Genomic DNA, 23870 nt, shown 5'->3' on the forward strand with positions numbered 1-23870 from the left:
AAAGAATTAACTCAAGTTCTACAGAACCAGTATATAAACTCATAAAAGAAAATGAGAAAAGTAATTTAGTATTTACGTTGAGAAGTGTGCCATCTTGCTATTTAAAATTTATGTTAATGTGAAAAACTTGGTGCATCACTGCATCGGAGCCGGTTATAAATCTGCTCGTCACGTTTTTGTACCTTCTTTGATTGTGTTCCAGTTTTCCGCTTGTGAAACGTTCAGGTATTTTATCTGAATATTGTGTGCCGCCAGATGGCTCTGCCTTTCCATACTACTTGATGATGCATCTTGGTTGTAGATAGCTGCAAAGCGTAACAAACTATGGTTTTATATTTCGTTTGATTTGTTTTGTTTTATCATAAAACAAAACAAAAGAAGATTGTTCGATTCATTCATGCAGAGCTTTCTTCTATAATTCCTTTTCGCTTCTCAGTTTTCTTTCTTTAAAAAAAGAGATTTGAACAAAAAATTATGTATTTCGCTATTGTGAGAACAAATATTGAGATTGAATTGAATCAACCATGAAATGGTAGTTCTAGAGAATTTTTTGTATCTAAAACAATTACAAGTCGGCTGAAAGTACTTGCAACAATGTTCTTTGTTTGATACATATAACAAAGGGACAGCTGCAATCTGTAAATGATAGCTGCAATCAGTTGTGGTTCTTGAGGAAAGCCATCGGGGAAAAAAAAAAAACCTTTTATCACTTGCAAGGAAACAAAACTTAACCTAATTTATTAATTCTTGTATATACAGTTGAGTATCGATAACTCGAATCTCATAACTAATGTTTTGATTACTCGAACTTTTTCACTTCCTTTGAACTCTCCATAATGCTCGAAGTTGGGGGTCGCGGTAGCTCACTGGTAGAGCATTCACCTCTGGTGCATGGGGTTCTTGGTTCGATCCCAACTCGCATTGTGTGGTGGAGAAACACCATGTGCGTGGTTTTTCTCGGTGTTCTCCCGTTTCCTCCCACTTTTTCCATTCCATCACTTTCATTCATTTCTCATGACCACCATATCCTTTAACCTGGCCAGGATTTCCGTGGGACGTAAAACTTTAGAGATTTCATTTTTAATACTCGATGTTAAAATAACCTCTCTAAATCGAATTTTTAAACACAACAACATCGATAAGTCGAATTTTAAGGGTTCCATAATCATATTTAAGAACATGGTTAACTCAGAATTTCGTATCTGCGAACTTCTACCGGTCGAACTTTACCTCCATAAGTCGAATTTCGCTTTATGTGACCTCGTTAACTCGAAGCTATAGTAGCTCTATGCTTTTATGTAATTGTCATTGTCACTAACATGTACTGTTGTTGTGTTTTATTCGTGTTTACACATGAAAATATCCCCTCCGCCAGTTTCTAGTTAATAACTTTGTTTTCCCTTTGAACTTTCACAACTTCGAGTTATAGAGGTTGAACAAATAAAACTTCGAGTTATAGAGGTTAGGCCCATACTGTCACTTTCAATGAGGAACGCGGAACATCGATATCTCGAATTTTTGTTGTGGCAATCTTGATAACTCGAAAAAATCAATAACTCGAATTTTTAATGTATTCCCTTCAGCTTCGAGTAATCGATGTCCCACTGTATACATTAGGAGTAGGGATTGAAGCAAAACCGAGTCAATTAATATAAGGAATAGCAACAGACGGTACGTTTGACATCAACAGCATCCTCGGCACAATACAAGCAAGCATCCACTCCCACCACACCAAGAACTTGTAGAACTTGTAGACTTTACGATAACAAGAATATAGCATAGCATTTTTGGTTCGGGAGCAATTTCTACATTATCTTTCCTTGGTTGGGGGGAAGAAAAAAGGGCCCGGGAGATTTTCGCTGATTCTTGTAGTGCTCGACGAGAGAAATCGATTAGTGAAAGAATTTTTAAAATCGGCGCAGGCAAACACGGAGCAAATCTCATTTTCATGTTTGCCTGTGCCGATTTTGAAAATTCCTTCCCTAATCGATTTCCCTCGTCGAGTACTACAAGAATCAGTGAAAATCTCCCGGGCCCTTTTTCTTCCCTATTTTGAACCGGTACATGAAAATGCGATGAAAATCTCGCGGGCCCTTTTTTCTTCCCCTCAACCTTTTTCTTCGGAGAATCTCAATTATCCGTCACATGTCGACCCACTGTATCCCGAGCTGTATCGACAAAATCGCATCTGTCGTATTTGAGAAAGCTTTCAAAAAAAAAAAAAAAAAAAAAAAAAACTCAAGCGTAAACTATAGTAGGAAGTCGAAAATCCGAACTAATTAGGACCACAGGTAGTTCGGATTTTCAAATTGTTCGGATTTTCAAAAATGACCAAGAAAATGCCATTTCGGCTACAGTAGTTATACAGTACATAGAGTAATTACAATACTATAGGTAAGGCTACTTACATTTAATGTTTCTGAAGAACCTGCTCGTACACTAAATTACACTGTTCTTGTAACTCACACTTAAAACTTAACTTGTATAGGCCTAAGGGAAAATAAAAATAAAAATATATATGACAAACAAGAACATATGAATGAGTTTTTGTAAAAACACTGACTTCACACAACGCCGACGGACAACCCTACTGTTTGTTTATCGCTAGCGCTAAGACAAGACAAAATGTAAAAAGCTTCTAGGGACCGCGTTCAGATTATCGACGTCTTACTGTACTTCTTGTGGAAATCACTTACATCACATCATAAAAGCAATATTTATGAATATTTAAAAATCACCAGATTTATTTTTGAGAAAATTGTAAATAAAAATAATTACTTCCAAGACTAAACTACCCTTGTGGATTACTCAAAATTGCGTTAGTCACTTTTGAGAAAATCGTCCGAAAGCAACTCATCCCGAAAACTAAGCTACCTGTCTAGATTTCTACAGAAACTAGTTGTACTATAATACAAATGAAGTCACAACAAACAGGAAACGACTGTTTTTTTTTAAATACTACTTATATATATATTTTTAATTGGCTCAATTTATTTCGATACTGTCAAGACGAGACCAAAGCACCTCTGTAAATCGAGACGAGGTGGGTATTTTTAACCCGGGAACAGACAAAAGGACATGAAATTAAAATTCAGGTTGTTTTATGTCACATGCTTATGCCCTGTTGGCTAAAGAGACGAATAACTGATGAACATAAACGATTATGAGAAAATTGGTGGGATGAAGATGTGGAAGGAAGCGAGAAAATCTCTAGAAAAAACTCACGGGTACGATGTTGTCCACGTGGCCGGAAATTCACGTGGCCAGAAAACAAATCAAGGAACCCTATCGTGCCAGAGGTGAGCGCTCTACCACTGAGCTATAATTATCGCAGAGAACAAACAGAGATAGGGACAGGTATAAATAAGTCCGAGACAGTAATCGAAGTAAGACGATATGCGGCGGTATTCTATACCGCCTCTGGTTTTTCTCTGATGAAGGCATACCACCTCTGGTTTTTCAGGGATCAAGACATACCGTCACTGGAGAGTAGATGCTAAATATCTTTAATAAATCCATTTTTATACATATTAATTGAGGAATAGCTTTGCACATAAAAATATTTTATTTCATATGTGGAAATAATTTTTAAATTGAGAACACCGACATTTTTGTTAGCTTTTTCCTATCTTTTGTTTTTCAAATGAGGTGTTTTCAAAGAAGTTAATCCAGTTTATATTTTGATGTGCAATATTGAACTATTTTTTATATATGTGTGTATGTCTTCTTGCCTTAATGCATGTAAATGTCGTATTTTGAACATGGGCGAATTTAGGGGTTGTCTACTGTGGGAGCGGATTTTCCAGTGGTTTGGAATATCTCAGTCGAGTAGGACATTCGGGAGTTTTCCGCAGGAAATTAATATAAAAATTCTGTTTTTGAACATTTTCGTGTATAATTCTCTGTAATACAACATAAATGGTTATTTTTCTTTTTAGAAAGTTGTTTGCGGTGGATCAAAGTCTCTTCATACCCCCCTCCCCCGTAACTACAGAGAAGCACTTCAATGGTTTTGAGTCATTATGTAAATAGAAATGCAATCTTTTTACGCAACATACCCTCACTGTATTTCAACACTTAGGTAGCCGGCGTGTTGAGTCAAGATCGTAATAAAACATACCGCCTCTGCTTTATTTACACTTCAAACACTGTTTCAAGACCGAAACTATATGAAACATTTTGTTTCATTTTCACTGGAGTCTATGTCTAATTAAAGGTAACAATACATTATAATAGCATGCGTTCATTATACAGGGTGGCCCAATATTTTATATCATTTACTTATTGTTATAGATACAGGTATTGAGTTAGTTTCTCTCTTATCTGTTCTTAATTTATTTACTCTTATACCTTAAGCTCGGAACAAACCAAAGCAAATAAATTAATTATCTTAATAAATTAAAATGTCATACTTGATCGATGCTGGTCTGTATACCTACTTTTGGGCCACCCTGTATACAAGTAGTATGTGCGGCAAGAGTATGTTCTGTCACTGTTAGGAAGACACAAATAACCATCTGCTATTTAACAGTGCATTTACAACAATTTCTTGCAACAATGGGAACGAACGGTATACATTTTACCGCCACAAAAATTCGTTTTTGTTTGATTTTGTTTTCGAAAATTGCACATGAGAGTTCATCCCCAAGCATATTATCTTGTTCTACTTGGTGTGGTCTCTGGACTGATGTTTTATCTTTGGACAGCATTTTGGTTGAACGGGAATCAAAATTTTAAATATTAAGCAGAAACATGGAGATTACTCAAAAATGATGAAAAACCAACTGGAAGCTTTTGAAATGTGGGTGTGGACAAGAATGGAGAGAATTATCTGGATGGAGCGAAAAATGAATAAGAGGGTGTTAAAAATGATGAGGGAAGAAAAGAACAATTTTAGATATTATTAAGAAGAAAAAGAGAAACTGGGTGGGACATTGGCTAAGAAGGAACTGTACCATGAGTGACATGCTAAAGTGTGTGGTGGCAGGAAAGAGAAGGAGAGGGGGCGAAGGAGATTACAATTAGTGAACGATATCAAAACAGAGAAATCGTACGTGAAGACGAAAACATTAGTGGAACATCGTGGAGCATGGGAGCTTCTCACTTGCAGCCAGAGACTTACAAATAATAAAAGAATACCGATGATAATGATGATGATGATATCAGTAGCCATCTTGCTAGCGTCACAATGAGAAGCTTAAGCAGTTCCAGTTTTTAATACGGGCATTCGTTCTCGTAGAGCATCCATTTTTAGGTTTGGGAGACCCGGGCATGGGAGACCCGGGTTCGATTTCCGGTGGGAGCTCATGTGGTTAGGATTCCACATTAATCAGTAGGCCCACATCTTATATAGCCTCGTTGCTGAACGGAACGTTAAAATCAACTCAACTATATCTAATGGAACTTTCCAAATTCATAAATAAAGCTCACGAAGTTACCCTATTACATAAATGCAATAAATAAAAAAAATGATGATTATTTGTTTTTAGGCAGCAAGTTTAGACTTTGATCAGAGTGGAGACCCCAATCCATCTGGAGTCCCGGGTCTACATCCCCCCAAAGCCCCTCTTAATCCGGCTCTGACTTTAGATTAAAGTAGATGATCAATATTTTAATTTTCAAAAATTAAAGTTTAGCAGTTTTCATAATTTTCGCCTATATCTGCTTAACCGTGCGGTGTACTCTGTTGTTTTGCTATCGTCATGATGAAAACTTGATGAGTGTGTACTTTAGTACCAGTTTCATCTCAATACATGGAGTGGAAATTGTACAGGATCAATTTTTCGGTTTAAAAAGATCTCCAAAACAACGTCATCCAGATCACTGTGTTGAGTTCAATGAGATGTATGCCAGATCACTGTGTTGAGTTCAATGAGATGTATGCCAGATCACTGTGTTGAGTTCAATGAGATGTATGCCAGATCACTGTGTTGAGTTCAATGAGATGTATGCCAGATCACTGTGTTGAGTTCAATGAGATGTATGCCAGATCACTGTGTTGATTTCAATGAGATGTATGCCAGATCACTGTGTTGAGTTCAATGAGATGTATGCCAGATCACTGTGTTGAGTTCAATGAGATGTATGCCAGATCACTGTGTTGAGTTCAATGAGATGTATGCCAGATCACTGTGTTGAGTTCAATGAGATGTATGCCAGACCACTGTGTTGAGTTCAATGAGATGTATGCCAGATCACTGAGTTGAGTTCAATGAGATGTATGCCAGATCACTGTGTTGAGTTCAATGAGATGTATGACAGATCGAAAAGCCAAAATATCTGTAAATCTATCATAAAACATCTATAAAAATCCAATTTTTTAAAAAAATTAAAATATATGTAGTGACTAGCTGAAATGCTGTTCTTCGCACTGGGAAATGGATTTATGCAAAACCTCTTTTCTCCCCCTTAGGATACGCATGAGGGATAAATCTAGACTTAAACGGCATCCAGAGATAATATTCTCTCAGTGACCCCAAACGCTATGGATTAAGTACTAATATGCATTTTCGATTATTTTTACGTGAAATAATTAAATAACGATAAATTGAAGGGAAATGAGACAGTACTTTTAACCCTACAAATTCGAACTTATTTTTTCGTACACAAAATGAACACTGGGGTGTGGAACACATCACAATACTTAAGGTTATTTTACATAAGATTTTGAAAGTAATTTATAAAACTGCGTGACTGGAAGATAATATGAGTTTTCCGAGAATAGTCGTGTGAATTTCTAGCGTTGAAAATTGCTAAATAGTCCTATAATTTGATGCTCGTTTTCAAATCAACTCAACTATATTGTAGAAGACAGATGTACGCACAAACAAACCGTTCATAAAATTACAGCATAAATTTGAAAAGATTTAACATACAGAGAAATTTTGAGTAATGTTTTCGGAAGCTGAGAGTGGGAACTGAATGCATCTCCCATCTGCAAAATCTTTCATCAATGTGCTAAAATTAATTCACAGTCTTATCAATTAATAGTATGGTTGTACTTTGATTTCTACAGACTCCATTGTGTACTTGCAGGACTAAAATAAAGTGTATATACCATAAATGTCAACTGCAAAGACCAATATGTGTAGCTTGGATTCAAAGATGCAATCTGTGCTTAAGACGCCAGATTCGATTTTGGAAGAAAGCCTAGGCGAAAAGCCTACTGGGATTGAAGTCTGATTTTGGATTGAAAACGTTGGCAACTAGATAACCTGATATTCAGCAATTGTGTCGCACTTTTTATTATCAAATATATTTGTTATTCCTTATTGAACATTTTTACATTTTTTTTTTTTTTTTTTTTTTAAATATCAAATCGGAAGCACGACAAATGCTTTTGTCTTGGTTTCTCTTGGGACTGTCAGATCCATATAAGCTTCGATTCAATTATCAGTTCCCTTTGTGTTTTCTCAGTGTTAATTAAAGAACAAATTCTCTAATCAGATAAACAATCACAGGAAAGAGAAAAAAGAAAAAAAAACTTTAAATAAAAATAAATTATTCTGTAACAACAATTTTATTGTTAAAACCGGAAACAGAATATTGGCTGAGATAAATGAACATGCTGTACATCTATTAAAAATAATGAAACAGTCACATCAACAGCAAACAGGAACAAAGGAGATAAAATGAGGCCATAAACAAGAAAAAACAAATAAGACGACAAAAGACCCAACAAGAGGAACAACATGATTCATATAACGGTACTGTCTTCAGAGGCGAAGTGAAGTGAAGTGTAGAGTGCGTACACCAAAATGATCTTAAAAAAAGAACCAGTCGCTAGTTCTGTCACGGCAGATTTAACCGCAGGGATATTTTTTCTTTTATTTTTTCCCATTCCATTTTCGTCCATTTGTCTATAGTGAAGAAGTCAACACCACACACACAAAAAAACCGTTGTCCGTGAAGAACTTGTAGCCTACTGGATTTGAATATACCTAATCAGTGCGATTACGGATCGGAGCACAAGTCAATGCGTGTTGTAAATATTATTTATATATTCGAGGTGAACGCCCGAACTTGCCTAGTGGTCTTAAAACCGATATATCTCTTCGTAAATGAAGTTTTCTTCAGAACTGGCGGTGTAAAATACCTTGTTTTTTTCAGCATGGTTTCGTTTCTTGGTGTTTATGAAGGAAGAGGCTGGGCGTGGAGGATATCCTTATGCATGACTAGTGAAGTGCGGAGTTTTGTTGGTGGTACTTAACTATATGTAGGCCAAAAGAGACTTTTTGAAGGAAACAACAGAGAGAGATTCGTTTGGCTTTTGGATGTGGAAGAAATGGGGAGGGAGGAATAATAAGTTCCCCTCTCCTCGCTCGCCCTTGATAGAAGGAGGCAATGGCTGCAAGCCTACATACAGAGGGAATGGGGCCAAGCGAGGCCAGTTGAACGATGTGAGTCGAGGTGGAATGTGTGTTGTTTCACTGGAGATGGACTCTCCATTGTTGCAGGGATGCCACCACCTGCCAATAATGGTAAGTAACAATGTAAACATTATTGCAGTAGTTTTTTCTCCTTAAGTAAAAAAAAAAAAAACAAACAAACAAACAAACAAAAAAAAAAAACGAGACCGCAATATTCACTCAATAACACTTTTGATATTCGTGTTTTCTTTTATCCTACTGGCTGTCTTTATCATCACAGTTGTATTCTTAAATGATAAAGGCAGTCAGATGTCTTTGAACCGTCAGTTGGGATGAAATAAAACATGTATGTAATATCGAAAGTCTTATTTATTTAAGTACGAACATTTCCGTGAAAGTTATGTGGAATAAGCCATGCAGTATGTTTGTTGATGCTGGAAAGCTAAATAATTCAATTGTTAAAGATAAAATATTATTGTCTTCGTGCTATTTGGGCTCAGTGCCAGTGGGGTAGCTAAAAGCTTGGAGCCCCCGCAGACAGCGTGGAGTGGGTCCCCTTCTCTACGTTGCATTTCACGTTTTGGGCTCAGTACCAAAGCGCTGGCTGGCCTCTAAGCACAGATTCGCATCTTTGAATCGAAGCTTCACAAATGGACTTTGCAGTTGACATTTACAGTATATCCCCTTTATTTTGAGTCCTGCAAGTACACAGTAGGGTCTGTAGAACGCAGACCCCAACCATATTTTAAATTGATAAGACTGTGAATTAATTTTAGCATGCAGATGGAAGAGACTTCATATAAATTCAGTTTTCACTCTCAGCTTCCCAAAACATTACTCATAATTTCTCTGTGTTAAATCTTTCCAAATTTATGCTGTAATTTTATGAGCGGCGCGTCTGTGTATACGTATGTCTTCTGTACTATAGTTGAATTGATTTGAAAACGAGCACCAAATCTTAGGTCTACTTAGCGATCTTTTACACTAGAAATTCACGTGACTGTTGTTGGAAAACTCATAGCTATTATCTTCCAGCCACGCAGTTCTAAATTCTAATGTAAAATAATCTTGAGTATTATGATGTGTCCCATACCCCAATGTACATTGTGTGTACGAAAAAAATATTTTTTTGAATTTTGCATGGTTAAAAGTATTGTCTCATTTCCTTTAAATTTATCATCTCAACAGTGGCGTACGAAAGGGGGGCTTGCAAGGGCGCCGATTTCTCTGTAAATTTGGGGGGGATATTTAGATACAGAACGCATATATGAGGATTTTAAGACAAATTGCATTCAAATTATGTCTAATATCGTATATTCTTAAATACGATAAGGGGGCCCACATAAGCTTTGTGGGAACAAGGCCCCTCGCCCCCCCCTCAGGATCGGCGCCCTTGGGGGCTTGTGAGCTTTTAATCCGCCTTGACGCAAATAACGCAGATCATTGGCCCTCTGTTCGAAAATTGTAAATTCGTTGAAAAACTATTGGGTCAACGTTAATCCAGCTTCCGTCTTGCTTGGGGAGCAAGATATTATGGAAAAATAAATGTTTTTTGCATTACGGTGTATATATATATACACACAAAGTATATATCACAAGTGCCTTAAAAAGAAGTGAGAGTGAGTGCTTGACTCTCTTGATGAAATTCTGCATACGCCACTGCATTCCAGTAAGTATTTATCAATATTGAGTTTGTCCCGTTGAGGATTTATTTGATTTCTATCGTAACCGAGGCACTTAAATTACGAGCTATTAAGGTCCGTCTCTATGCTTCTCATTCCGTTTTGGAATTCTAATGAATAACCTATAATACAATAAAAAAGATCAAAAGCTTTAGAAGATAAACCAAATAGCACCTACAATAAACAAATAATTGTTCCTAAGCTTTTATTATAAGGGAAGACATTTTGGTCTTAATTAATTGTTCGGCACCCAAATTTCTGCACAATGTGAAAGGTCACGAAATCAACTATTTCTACATTTCGTAACGTCTTGTGAGGTCCTTCATGGCTAAGCGGTTAGCGTGCGCGCCTTTTACATGGGAGACCCGGGCTCGATTCCTGGTGGGAGCTCATATGGTTTGGATCGCCCGTTAAGATGTAGATCCACGTCTCACGTAGCCACGCTGCTGAAAGGGAGCTAAACTGAAAATCATATCGAAGCACTTTGCAGGCCCGCAACCGCCTGCTCCCCTAAACTTTTCGTGGCCCCTCCAGACCTCAATACAAAATGCTGTTATTAATACAAAAACAATTTTTAGAAGTTTTAATGACTTGCCCCCCTATAACATATTCATGGCTCCCCAAACCTATGAGGATGGTTGCGGGCCTGGCACTTTGTAAGTATAAAATGACCCATTATCCAAAATTATTATGTTGTCTGTTCTCATTGAGTTATTTACTATAATAATAATAATAATAATAATAATAATAATAATAATAATAATAATAATAATAATAATAATAATAATAATAATAATAATAATAATAATAATAATAATAATAACTGGTAGGGAGTGTGATGAAGATCTGCAATATGTTGGGAAAAAATGGCAGCAGAAAATAAAAGAATTTTTAAATTACACGTAGACTAGAAGCCATTTTTCATGGGTAATAAATGAAGTGTAAACGATTATATGTGCTAAAAAAATAGTGTTCATTGTCTTTTAGGTACAATATTCTTCAAAGTATAGTATCAGTATATAAACAGTCAAACAGTTGGAAGGGTTGGAAAGGGTCACAGGTTCTGGAGATCCTAAAAGTATAGAGTATCTCAGAAGCCCTTCAAGTTAGACAACCCACACTACTACACTCTGTTGCAGGTTGCATAATGTTCAGGGGATTCCAGGGGCTACCGATGTCCTGGAAGTCCAAAAAAAGTATAGAGTACCTTAGAAGCCCTTCAAGGTAGACAACCCACACTGCTCTACTGTGTTGCAAGTTGTGTACTGTTTAATGGGGATTTGCAGGGGTTACAGAGGTCCCAAGCGCATTAACTAGATTTAAGCAATCGGTCCCATCTCAGTGTCTCTTGTAGCTGCGTTTGTGGCAAGGAACGTAAAACTCTGAATCAACCAAACTGGGACTGCTGGCTTGTTTTGGAATTCAACTCTCTTGGAGGCGAGATATTATGGTGGGAAACATCCTACTCATGATGGTCTATGGTTCCCGACAATCTGCACTGGATTCAAGTCCCGGTCGTTGATCGAAAAAGGGACTTTCGCAGGAGGTGGGTCCTGGGGGGTCCGAATTCCTCGAAATTCCAACTTTCTCTTCATTTGGTCCAATTTTAAGATTTTTTAAAAAATATAATTTATCCTTAAGTTGAATTTGGACTCCCCAAAATAAATTCCTGCGTACATCCCTGATTCAGAGCCAACATTAATTTTGTTGTATGATTGCCTTATCTTTGTTTCTTAACCCCATTGATATGAATGGAGAATTATTTTGTTTTCTTTGAAATTAACTAAAAGTTTGTGATTTTAATTTTCTTAATTTATTTAAAATATCCTTTACCTCATGAATATTAAATATTACTATATAATGCTAACGTTTAATAATCATATTTAATTGAAGATATATTAAATTTAATACTTATTGCAGATTCATTTTGGGAAAGTAAGGGACAATTAAATACCCTTGAGAGATCAGCAAAATCATTAAATACCTAATTAATTGCAAAGAAAACAGAAAAATTAATTCCCAGTATAAGTCAATGGGCTAATATACAAACAGAGCCCGCGGTGGTTTAGTGGCAGAACGCTAATCTCTGACATGTTGGATCCGTGGTTCGATCCTAGCTCTCGCCAAGTTGGCTGTGTGGTGGACAAATACCATACGCGTAGGTTTTCTCACGGTTTCCCCCCTATTTTCCCCATTCTTCCATTCTGTACGTTGTTACCATCACCATCTCCCTTGGCCACGGAGCATAATCGTGGAACGTTAAACTAAAAGAAAAAATAATAACAATTGGCTTATGTACTGAACACACCGAAATCTTTTGTTTCCCCGGGTGTTGCATGGGGACTCAAAACACAGAAATTCAAACTCAAGACTAGAGGGCATGGTGCCTCCCCTGTTTCGATCCCGGCCAAGTACATCTGTGGTGGACAACATCGTGCCCGTGAGTTTTCTCGAGGTACTCTCGTTTCCTCCTACATTCTCATTCCGCCAATTATTCTATCATCGTTTATTAGCCTTAATCATCCTTCTCCCTTAGCCTAACGGGCATATTCGTGAAACGTTATCATTTCGAACTCAAAACCCAATTAACCAAACAAAAGTTATTAGTTGTACTAAAGATGCTAACCAATTCAGTAAACGCTAATGCCTGGTGGGGTTTTATTTTCATCAGAGAACAACCTGTTAATCGTTGATCCTGAAAAATAACTTCCTGACGGTGATCAAGCTGCTGATCAACATTCGGTGATGTTATTAAAATATATATTTAAAGGAATAATTTATAAAGAAACTTAATGTAAAAATGCGATAAAGTGGTAGATACTACGTAAAGCTACCTAAAGTAGCGATAACCAATTGTGTAGAATTGTGTAGTCCAGAGGTGAGTCTAATATCACATCGATGGACTACAACTTCAGGGTAGATATAACGTTACGGCCGAGTTTCACGTCAAGAATTTAATTCCAGAGCGCAAACAGGTTATGCTTTACAGAATATTTTTCTTTAGTCTGGTAACCTGTCGCGGAATGACCATTTAAAGAATTTTAATTACTCTCTCTAGGTTAATCGGGCAATTATTTTTCCCTGTGAATTGACTACTAAATTTTACTTTTTGTTGCACATATTTTAAAAATACTTTTCTGGAATACGTTTAAAACATCTGTGCTTCATGAGTTGTACGAAAGAAACAAGTACCTGTAGCCAAGCTAGCAAATCCTAATGCGATCTACTGCCGCTCCAGTGGCTAATATGCTTGCTTTCTGTGTGCTTGGGGTACTTTCCTCGGACAAAGGTCCGAGTATTGGTTCGAACCCTAGTTTAATCAGAAATATTTCAGTCTAACGTCCCACGATTATGCCCTTTAGACTAACAGAAACGATTATTAAGGCAAGTGAATGATGGAAGAATTTGTGAAATGAGAAAGTGGGAGGAAACGGGAGCATCCCGAGAAAACCCACGGACACGATGTTGTTCACCACAAACTTACTTGGCCGGGGGTCGAACCAGGGACCCCACACACCAGAGGTTAGTGGTCTAGCACTGAGCCACTGTATTCTCCAGCTCTCGCCTCGAGTTGCCTCGATACTGTAAAGATAAAGGAATATCAAACTCCAATTAATAAGATTAAATAAAACTAATTTGGTCAGTAATGCTTATATTCACACCTCACAGCTACCAATCTTTGATTCTTACAAAACAACGCCATATTGTAATAAGTTGCCCATATCTCGCAATCCCTTACGGTTAGGGCAGTGTTCGTAGGTTTGCGTAAGAAAATCTTCCCTTTTCTTATGAAATTTTCCCTAGTTTATTGTTTCCTTCGCTTTTTTCTCCTACAAACAACTACAAACAAATACACCTAGTCAACAATGGGTGCATACAGGGACGTACGCAGGGGGTCCGGACCCCTCTCCCAAAATTTCGACTTTTGTGTAAATTTAGCCTAATTTTAGGGGCAGTTTTAGGAATTTTAATATAAAATACTCTCATATTGAGTTTGAACCCCTCCCGAAATAAATTCCTGCCTACGCTACTGGGTGCATATTATGCTACTTTGAACAGACACACAACAAAAAAACTATTGGTGTTGTATTGGTTTATGTCTGAAAAGAAAAGAAAAAATTAAGAATTTCTATTTGTCAATCAGTCAGCACGAGAATTCCCTTCGATTTTCACGTTTTATCAATTAATTTCCCTTTTTCCTAAATTTACCTACGGAGTTTCCCTCGATTAGGGAAATTTCCCTCAAACTACGAACAACTGGTTAAAATCAGTTTTGAGACAGACTCTATCACTCAGCACTTGCAACAATCAGTTCTGCATAGTACATTGTAGAAACTTAGGCTTACACTATTGTAATTTATATTATTAATAATAATTGTAATAATAATAACTAACAACTGTGTCGCGATGTCGTCGTTTGTTCAATAAAGTATGTCGTCAGTGATCGAAGGTTGGGTACCATTGGGCTTTACCATACCGCACCACGTGGTAGAGTTGAAGTTTCCAATTGGAGATATGCTGGAAACACATTCTCAACAATCTAAGCTTTTAACCATTGTCAATGTGTGTCACTAACGATGCCACAACCTCACTACATAACCACAGAACAGCTTACGTCCTCAAGGCCGTCAGTAGGTCTAATTAAAATCACATTTGGAAGAGACAAGGCGAATGAATGCAGTTAACTATACGCTTCGTGTATATGAATATTTATTCTAGTAGTCCAGCTTCATAGTCACCTACCAACAGCAGTTTCAGATGCACTGACGAAAGCTGTTGCAAATAAACGTTATAACTTTGTTGTTTGTGCCTGGTAAGACGGAACACTTAAAAGTGATGTTAGTCAACATGATACTGCGTCATGAAAAATGCGGTTTCTATTGTTCGAGAAGAATTTTGACATCCGATTGTCACATCTGATGGAAAATTGGCATGGTACGACAATTTAAATGATCTGTACAATGGATGAATAGGGATTAACATTCAAATCTACTCTACCGTCAAGATGGATGTTGCTGCTTATTTGGGGCTCAACTGTTCGAGTAACTGATCCTCTCTCTTTCCATTGCAATGAGACGGTCACTGTAAACTGTTACAGTTCATGAAATACACTGTCAACATGAACTGTCAAATAGACATTATGTCCTGATTGCTAAATGACAGTATTCCCGCAATGACTATGCAGGTTCTCACTGAATTGCACTACATAACTCTCCATTACCTACCATATTAACCAGATTGATCTCCTACTGATTATCATCTTGATCATTTCTTCGTTAGATAATAATAGATTCGGAATGTGGTTCACAAGTACATCGCATTGTAAGACTTCTGATTTATCTCTCTGTGGAGTCCAGTTGTTCTCTGAGTGATGGCGAGAGGATGTATATACACAAAATGACTCCTAGATTAACCATATTTTGTCTATTTCTTCTACTTAACATTTAAAAGTGACACATACGTGTCGAATTATTTGAAATGCACCAAATGAGCATTATGTATCCTGGATGGTAGGCGCATATGGAAGGAACGCTGGGCTTAGAATAAAAAATCTTATTTTCGTATTTGAAATGGGAAACAATGAATTTTCATATATTCTAACATTTTTCTTTATATTATTATTATTATTATTATTATTATTATTATTATTATTATTATTATTATTATTATTATTATTATTATTATTATTATTATTATTCGAACACTAACGACTCCTACCCGCTTCACCGGGTTCACCGGGTGTAAACATTGTAAACGAAAGCCTAATAGAATATTGTCGTCGCTGAGAGGAATCGTACACCCTGATGAAATGAGAAATGAGATGTATTCTTAGTTCGTAGACTCTCTCATCTTGGAAATTTAAAGAAACAATAGTTGATTCAAAATATATTTTGTTAGTTGCTTGCTTAAAATTTTAGGGGGGGAAATTTAATCAAAATACATGGTACTACACACATGCCACTTTTCATTGGAATTCAGTAGATTCTGACAGACACGTAAGTAGGAATTTATTGTGAGATGGGTCCAAAGCTTTTGGCAGGGTACGAATTCAATACGAGGATGAATTATACAGTGGTGCCCACCCCCCTTATGTCCATGACACACTCCCCCCAATTGTCTATCCGTAGGTGTTCTTCCATGAAAAAATATTCTTTTCGATTAATTTTTACACCCCCTCAAACATATTTATATAGATTTTTAACCCCCCAAATATTTCAATGACGCAGTTTGCGTCATAGCCCCCCCTCTGTGGGCACCCCTGAATTATAGGCTATTAAAATTTGTAAACTCTCCCCTAAAATTAGACTAAATTTACAAAAATTTCGAGATTTCGGGAGGATCCATACCCTCAGGACTCACCTGTTGCTACGTCTCTGATTTCTGAACACTTTTATAGTAATTTATCTCAGATGATGTTAATTCGTTAGTAGTCAGTTATCTCAGGTGCTCATTACTCGTAAATGGTCAGTTATCTCAGGTGCTCATCACTCGTAAGTGGTCAGTTATCTCAGGTGCTCATTACTCGTAAGTGGTCAGTTATCTCAGGTGCTCATTACTCGTAAGTGGTCAGTTATCTCAGGTGCTCATTACTCGTAAGTGGTTAGTTATCTCAGGTGATCATTACTCGTAAGTGGTCAGTTATTTCAAGTGATCATTACTCGTAAGTGATCAGTTATCTCAGGTGGTCATTACTCGTTCCTGGTCAGTTACTTCAGATGATGATGATTCGTTGCTTTTCAGTTACTTCAGATGATGATAATTTGTTGATGTTGAATTATCTCACGTGATGATAATCTATTTGTGGTTAGTTATGTCAGGAGGTGATAATTCGTTGGTACCATTTATGTGAAAAGATGATAATTCGCTGGTGGACATTATCTCAAGTGATAATAATTCTATTACCAGAGTAAAATTATAAAAATAATTTTTGCTCTAAGATGTGTTATCCCAACAATAATTATGAACTAGTATTGCCAATTTAGGAATTTTGTCGCTAAATCTAATGACTTGATAATATATTCTAGAGACAACATTTGTTTCGTTTACCATTGTTAAACTAGGGATTTTGCGATTTTTGAAATGTCGTACCGCGAATAAATTAGCATTATTTCCATTACAAATAAGGTTTCTAGCGACTTTTCGCAGTACGTTTAGTGACATTATTGTTAACGTTGTTGGCAACCCTGCTGTGAACGTCTGTTCAGTGATCGTCATTTGAGAACCAAACAAACTCCTGATTACTTCTAAATTGAGTTTGCTGCCCTGAAACAAAATCCTGTAGACGCCACTGTCCAGTGCTTCAACCAGCGCATTGTTCGTTTGCTGGAGCCTGACAAAGGGCACATTCCTCAACCCGTCCTTTCCCTAATTAGTAAAGAAACAACGCATTTAAAATCAATAATAAATGTTTTTTCATTGTACAATTGAAGCGTTTCTAATTGTTAAGAGAAGAGAAACCATTGCGAAGAGCTAAAATCCTTGAATGAGGTTGTGATCTGATTTCAGGCTGGAAGAAGCCATGTGATGGTGTGGGAGACAGACTGCTAATGAGATAACATACCTTCATGGCTGTACACTTTCTTCGGTGGCTTTTATATTATATTATTATTACGAGTGAGAAAGTCGGTCTTGAAGCGACATTTAAACTAAAACAAAGAACCAATTAGAGGAGTTTTCTTTCTTTTGTTTTACAATTGTCACGGCTTCTTCTATTTTCTCATCGTATCTGGGGAAGTAGTTTGTGATCTCATTTCGTATTTTGCTTAGTTACTTTTTTTTGTCTTTAAATAAAAATAATCTTCTCGTGAGCGAAACTGCATTTATAATTGGGTGTGCATTCTTTTCTAATAATGCTTGGAAACAAAAGAACTCCATGTGGATTCGTGACATATGCGCTATAAAGTGCATTTATTAACTTCCTTCGAAAAAAAAAATGTCATTGAAAACATGTAATGACATGCTTTTCCACCGGAAGACGAATTGTATAGTTAATCTAACCTAGAAAAAAATACTTTATTTTTTCTCCTTCATATTTTAAGTGGTAGTAAGTCACTGCTGTGTGTGTGTCATTGTTAGGAGTATGTGTGTCGTAAAAATGAGTTTTTTTTTCTCGAAAATTATGTATGAGAATTTACCCAGAATTTCTGTTTTTGTTCATCTGAATGTCATCTATGAATGGATACACGTTTCGTCTTTGGATAATATTCTTGTTAAACAATAAATTTAAAGTTTAATAGTTAATCGTAATTATTAACCATACTGTGTGTTCTGTGGTCTTGCTGGTGTAATAAAAACCAGGATACCTTAGAACAGAGCACAAAATTTCAAAATCAGACGCACTCGCCAGTCCAAAAACGATGGTTGCCAGTATCTCTGACTTACAAAATTATGAGAGGTCCCTCCCCTTCCCCGGACTTTGGTTTGACAAAGAAATAGATTACATCAGGGCAAAAAAAATTTCAAAATCAGACAATTAGATTCAGGATAATCAATTTTGAATTGGACAATTCATATACTGTACATGTTAAAAAATATATTACCTAAAGCCTTCACGTTTGTGTAACGCTCTGTCTCTGCCTACCAATTGTCGATTGCAGTTTTCGGATCAAAAACCTTAAGTTAAGGGCCATTGATGGAAATCGTCAGCAAATCGTCCAGTGTGGCAGTCTTCAGTGAATTCCTATAGGCAGTTGAGACTGCTGAAACCTGTCTCACTTGAAGCAGTATTTACAGGTAAAACTGCACAAAATGTGACAAAATGGAAGCAAATTTGGGAATCTTGTAATAAAGTTTTGGATTGAGGGTGGGAAAAGAGGGGCGAATTACAACGTTGTGAAGACTTGACTTTCTATGTCTGGTGTGAAGACTTCATATTCCGTGTTTTCTCTCACTCAGTGACTATTATTTTCGTGCGAGACAGATACTGCGCTGCCCTGTGAGTTTAGGCAAAAACTATTCCTACTGAACACTGGTCGCCAACTCTAAATTTCTAGTCGCCAATGGCGACCGGAAATTTTGCGCCCTGCCTTAGAATGAGCTTAATCCAAAATTGCCAACCTCAGAGAACAAAAATTATCGAGTTTCCTCTCTTAAAAATTATCGTATGTTACAAAAAATTATCGTATATTCGTTATGCATTTGATAATTGTAGAAACAGGTATAATACTACTAATAGCAATCATATAGAATAAACTTATCTAGTAATCTTCAATTTCGAACTCCGAATCGGCCTCACTCTTTGCAAAACTTTTCAAGTCCTTTAACAGTACTTTGAGTAACAACATTTCCACCCCGTTGTGAACGAAATTGAATTTAAAGAATGGATACAAGGTTACCGTTTGCCAATTCTTAAGTCGTTATTGATTTATTTTAGCGGGAATGACTTTAAAACCTCAGTGTGTGTGTTTTATAATTATTTCATGCACATCGACAATTTCTTTGCACATTCAAAAACTTTTTTTTAAAAAAGTGTGTGCGTTCTAAAATTATCGTATATATTTGCCCATTATCATGATACCATTATCGTATTATAGAATTAAGGCTTATATTATCGTATGGTTGGCAAGGCTGGCTTCATCTTAATAGATGGAATGGTAATCGTACAATATCAAATTTTAGATTTGCAAAAACACATTTTATCTATTTTCTCAAAAACTACGCATAATAATTTAATCATTCAGTTTGTTCAACTCACTGAGGTTCATGGATTGACATATATTTCATCTTTGGACATTTTTTTGCGTTAACACCAAGGCCGAATATGCCTATGGTTAAAGCGCTTATTTTTAACCCTTAAGCAGGCGTTTTGGGGTATAATGTACCCCACTGTTAGTCTTTATAATGTAGCAGCATTGTTTCTTTAGGATTTCAACTGCTATTCAAGGTATTTATCCATTGTTCTTTAACAAGTAAACTGGTGCAGTCCAATGTTTCATACGCGCGTTTGACTGGAAAATATTCTTCGTTTATTTCAAGTAGATGCGAATTGGAATCATAATGGCATTACACAAAAATATCATTGATTCGAAAGTTACAAGAAATTCAATGTAGTTGGCAACCCTGGGTTTATTAATATCATTAGAAATTAATAATTAAGTAATGTGATGTGATATATATTAAAACAGTAATGTGTATCTAAATAACGTTACAATGGTACTGCGTCAAAGTTCTTCATAACATATAAAAGTAGATAAATTTCATTTAGTTGACAATCGTGAGTATAGTATTACTTATCATAGTTTATATATAATATACTATGACTGCATTAGTAGTTTAAAAATGATTCTGCATGTGATTGCTAACCTACACGAAAATAAACAGATGGGGTACGATATTCCCCACGCGCCTGCTAACGTTACGGGAATTGACGCGCCTGCACAAAATTTATTACGGGTTATGGGAACAAAATTTTTTTTCTAAAATTTTGTTTTGAGTTTTTTTTAAAAAAAGCTAAGATAGCTGTGCTTCCATCTGTTTTCTTTATCTGTTATTCTTGTGTCTTAGCATATATGAACGTAAAATGGCAGAACTGTTGCCTGTGTTACTGTTGTCAGACGATTCACAGGTTTACAACAGTATTATTGTGACTGATTACTGAAAACATAGAACATTATTCATTACTTGGCAAAAGTGCCAAAGATATTTTGTAAAGCTTTGCTCATATTAAACGATAAATACCAATGCAAATTCTCCCAGGTAGTAACTAGTTATTTTTTATATGCTCGGAAGGCGATGTGTTTGTGCTGAATTAACACACAAGTAACACGCTAAAGTGGTAGTTATTTTTTGTTGTTTCAACACCTCATTCTCTCTCTCTCTCTCTCTCTCTCTCTCTATATATATATATATATATATATATATATATATATATATATATATATACTTAATTATTTCAAATGAAAAGTTGATATTCCAACTTTCATGTCTCTTAACTAAAGGTATCCAAAATATGGACATATTATTGGAAATTCGACTTGGAAAAGAGGTAAAATTGTGATTACGGATGGCCAAAACGAATGAGTTTTATAAAAACCGGAAACTGGTTTCTAGAAAAGCGGAATTCCGAAAAATCGATATAAAAACCGAAGTGGTTTCGGTGATAACTGTTTTGGGAAACACAAAACTATTATTTTAGTGGAAACGGAATCGATTTCCGCAGAACAACGAAGCACTATTCAGGTCAGAAATAGAACCAGTTTTGGAAAAACTGAAACCGCTTTTGAAGAAAACCGAATTGGATCCACAGGCCCGCAACTAGCCACAGACGTTTGGGGGAGCGCACGAATATGTTAGGGGGGCGAAGTCATTAAAAATTCTCTTACACATAGCTAAATTGTGTTTTTTGTATTAATAATAGCATTTTGTGTTAAGATCTAGGGGGGCCAGACGCCCCTAGCCCCCCTCTAGTTGCGGGCCTGCAGATCCTGTGAAAAACAGAACCGGTTTTGGAGAAAACCAAAACCGTTTTCGGTGAAAGCCGGTTACGGCGAAAAGCTGATTTTTTTGAAAATTTTTAAAAACCGGAAACCGAAAAACCGTTTTTTGTGCCCACTACTAATTGTGATTGTGATTATTATAAAAAGATAAGAATGTCCGTGTCTCGGAATCTCTTAAAATTTTAGATATTAAAATTCCGTGTTCACTTAAAAAAAAAAAAGAAAAGAAAAAAAAAGAAAAGAAATATGAACATCCACACAGATAGTAATATTGTGATTTGTAGCTTCAAACATGTGTCCTTGTATTTCACTTACATCGTGTGAATATAAATAAAATGAAATTAACAGTTTTGGATGCTTAGATAATCATAAAAGTTGAACGTTAATGACAGACACTGCTTATTACACGTTCCGTCAAACACATCTGTTTTCTCCAATGTTAATTTTGATGTAGGTATTAAAATGTTTGCTACCTGAACTTAAAATTGTCGAATTTCTAAACACTTTAAATGTTCCACTTTTAAACCTTACAATAGTCGAAAGATGCGTGTCATGTAGTCAAACACCGAAATCAAGGTCATCGCATTTCTCTTCTTTTTCTAAGCCTCTTCCACACGAGAGAAAGTTTATTTTTCACATCTTGCTGTTATTTTGTATCAAGAAGCAACTGAAGTAAAGAAATCATATAGAAGAAAGAGACTTGTCGGATGGTTTCCGGTTATGAGGGTCAAGATTCAGACTTAAAAAAAAAGAAAAAAAGAAACGAAAACCTACATTCCGTGGTCTGTTTCTTACAGAAGAAAACATTTCCATAAGAAGTAGGTTAAGTTTCTTTAGAGAAACAAATGGGTGAACGGTTAACATATTTGGTGAAAGATGTTTTTCTTATGTGTTGGATTTTTCTTCTTTCTTTTATGAAGCGATAGTCTATTTTAAAAATAATACAAAGCAAACAAATGAAATAGTTCGTGACTGATCAACTTTCAGATGACAGATAATATGAATGGTTAAACTACAATATGCAGGTGCATAAAAACTTCGTAACATTTACAGAATGGTACTTCGTAACATATATATATATATATATATATATATATATATATATATATATATATAGGTTTCTGTATATATATTCTTCCTTTACATACAGTTTTACGTGTACGTACGCATAACACTATAACCTACGTAAAAACCTTTAATGTTCAGCAGAATTGTGACAAATTATTCCTGTGCGCATGAACAGAGTTTTATAGTGTACACTTTCGTTTCCTAGTATAGCTACAAATATCCACATACACAACAGTCTTAAAATGTTAGATGGAATTTATTTTTGCTATCTTTTGGTTGTTTTGAAATTTTGTGTCCCCATTTCAGTATCTGGGCTATATACGTACAACTTATCGCGAGGTCTAAACCATTTGAACTACATTGGGGCATATGTTGGCTTCTGGGCGGGGGGGGGGGGGCAGCATTTTCTGGGAAAAATTTTTACTATTTTGTTAAATATTGTCTAATTTCGGTTATGTTAGGTTTGGTATTTCACAGCAACTGAAATTTGTACTTAACCTTGACGGTTTGTATAGTCCCTGCAACATTTCCCACTCCTTCATTGCGTACACAATGTTTCCTTTTTATTTACTTCACAGATTACTCACACCCTTTTGTAGCATGAATTCATTCCTCCTGTAAACATTCTATTTTTTTTTTTTTTACCTATTTTTGGCCTCCCAAAAGCCGACATAATTCCTGCATTGGGAATCGAACCCGGGTATTCTAAACCAACGGCTTAATGATAATCATGTAACCACTGTTATAGACGAAATTTTGGAATGCTGTCTTAACCTATATAGGCCTATGCCTTTTTTTTTTTTTTTTTTTTGTATTTCGATTTATTTTGTAAAATAGATAGTTTTCGACCTACTCTTTGTGAATGTAGTGTAATTTCTTTATGCTGATCTCCCATTGGCTAATTATGATAGAGGGTCGAAAACGACCGGGGGAATATATATGCTTTAACAAAATACGTAAGTGGATCGTTTTCGACCCGAGGGGCTTAAAATCGCCTAAATAAATTACGTAAAAGAAATTTGACATACCATTTCCCATAATAACTGGGTCTAACTGAAAGCAGGGGTCTAACTACGCGATCCCAGTTTTCTTTCTTCCCAGGAAGACATATTAGGAAAAATAATACCTGCTATGACAGTGTTCTCTCAGATTTTCCTAACTATAGCATTGATATAGTTCGTTTTTAATTTTGCTAAACAACGCACATTTAGGATATAGTATATGAGGCCGCGTTATAAAGATGTATTTATTTCAAGGTTTAAAAGTTCCATTTTTAATCCCATCCGTAAATACACATAGTTGTATTCAAGGCCGTG

The 23870-nt window shown here is 36.1% G+C and overlaps 1 protein-coding gene across 2 annotated transcripts in view; it reads left to right on the forward strand.

Annotated features, from left to right (window-relative positions):
• The window catches only part of LOC145664877 (salivary peroxidase/catechol oxidase-like), a 227966-nt gene that overhangs the window by 140988 nt on the left and 63108 nt on the right, over positions 1 to 23870 (forward strand). The window contains exon 1 of one of the 2 annotated variants that reach the window (XM_081731924.1): positions 8082 to 8480. The exons of the other annotated variant lie outside the window; for it this stretch is intronic. The gene's annotated coding sequence lies outside the window, so the exon portion shown is untranslated. Of the gene's footprint in view, positions 1 to 8081; positions 8481 to 23870 lie in introns of those variants that run through there. 2 annotated transcript variants of the gene reach the window in all.

Source organism: Thermobia domestica, chromosome 11, assembly GCF_964235325.1.
Source record: "Thermobia domestica chromosome 11, izTheDome1.hap1.1, whole genome shotgun sequence".
In the NCBI taxonomy this organism is placed as follows: Eukaryota; Metazoa; Arthropoda; class Insecta; order Zygentoma; family Lepismatidae; genus Thermobia; species Thermobia domestica.